This window comes from Empidonax traillii, unplaced genomic scaffold (genome assembly GCF_003031625.1).
Source record: "Empidonax traillii isolate 1590-97213 ecotype Southwest subspecies unplaced genomic scaffold, ASM303162v1 scaffold2700:size19283, whole genome shotgun sequence".
NCBI classification, from domain to species: domain Eukaryota; kingdom Metazoa; phylum Chordata; class Aves; order Passeriformes; family Tyrannidae; genus Empidonax; species Empidonax traillii.
In genome coordinates this window covers 18,039-19,283 of record NW_020957893.1, presented here as the reverse complement: position 1 = coordinate 19,283, position 1,245 = coordinate 18,039, and the positions used below count along the sequence as shown (strand labels likewise).

The 1,245-nt window shown below is 56.5% G+C and overlaps 1 long non-coding RNA gene across 1 annotated transcript; it reads right to left on the bottom strand.

Annotated features, from left to right (window-relative positions):
• Positions 1–128: 128 nt before the first annotated feature.
• LOC114072152 lies at positions 129–898 on the bottom strand. The gene is made up of 3 exons (XR_003574138.1): positions 833–898; positions 510–801; positions 129–161 (listed from the first exon to the last, which is right to left on the bottom strand). It is a non-coding gene; the product is annotated as an uncharacterized LOC114072152 (long non-coding RNA).
• Positions 899–1,245: the final 347 nt, after the last annotated feature.

Genomic DNA, 1,245 nt, shown 5'->3' with positions numbered 1-1,245 from the left:
GGGGGGTCACAGGGGTCAGGGGGGGTCACAGGGGCACCCAGGGGCACCCACCCCCCCAAACATGGACATCCTGGGGGGGCACAGGGGTCAGGGGGGGTCACAGGGGTCAGGGGGGGTCACAGGGGCACCCAGGGGCACCCACCCCCCCAAACATGGACATCCTGGGGGTCAGGGGGGGTCACAGGGGTCAGGGGTGTCAGGAGGGGTCACAGAGACCCCTAGACACACCCACCCCCTATACAGGGACATCCTGGGGGGCACAGGGGTCGGGGGGGTCACAGGGATCAGGGGAGGTCAGAGGGACACCCACCCCCCAAACATGGACATCCAGGGGGGGGCCCTATATTGATTAAGAAATTAAAATAACCGGGGATTTCCCCCTCCCCAGGACCCCCCAAACCCCCTTCTGTGGTGACAGGGACACCCAGGGGCCCCCATGTCCCCCTCCCAGAGCAAGGAGGGGTGTCAGGGAGGTGTTTTTTTGGGGGGGGGGTCACCCCCAGACTCACTTGTTGCCGATGGTGGTGGCCGAGTGGAGGCTGCGGGGCAGGGGGGCCACCCCGCTCAGGCTCGGCTTGTTCCACGTCAGCGTCTCTGGGGGACCCCAAAAAACACCCACAGCGTGAGAAAAGGGCCCTCAAACCGCCCAAAACGGGAAGAAATGACCCCAAAACCACCCAAAATGTAAAGAAACGGCCTCAAAACTACACAAAATGTGAAGAAACGGCCCCCAAACCACCTAAAATAGAAAGAAATGGCCTCAAAACTACATAAAATGTGAAGAAACGGCCCCCAAACCACCTAAAATAGAAAGAAACGGCCTCAAAACTACATAAAACGTGAAGAAAGGGCCCCAAAACCACCCAAAATGGGAAGAAATGACCCCAAAACCAGCAAGTATGGAAAGAAATGTCCCCGAAACCCCAAAAAATGTAAAGAAACGGCCTCTAAAACCAACCAAAAAGGGAAGAAACGGCCCCAAAACCACACAAAATGGGAATGGGACCGAAACCACCAAAAATGCGAAAAATAGGCTCAAAACCACTGAAAATGGGAAGAAACGGCCCTGAAACCACTTAAAGTGAGAAAAGACAGCCTCAAAACGACACAAAAAACAAAGACGTGGACCCAAGATCATCCAAAATGACAAGAAACAGCCCCAAAACCACCTACAACGTGCTCGTCCCTCTCTGTGCACACCACGGACCCCCCTGAGCCCCCCCCAGTGTCCCCGAGTGCCCCCTG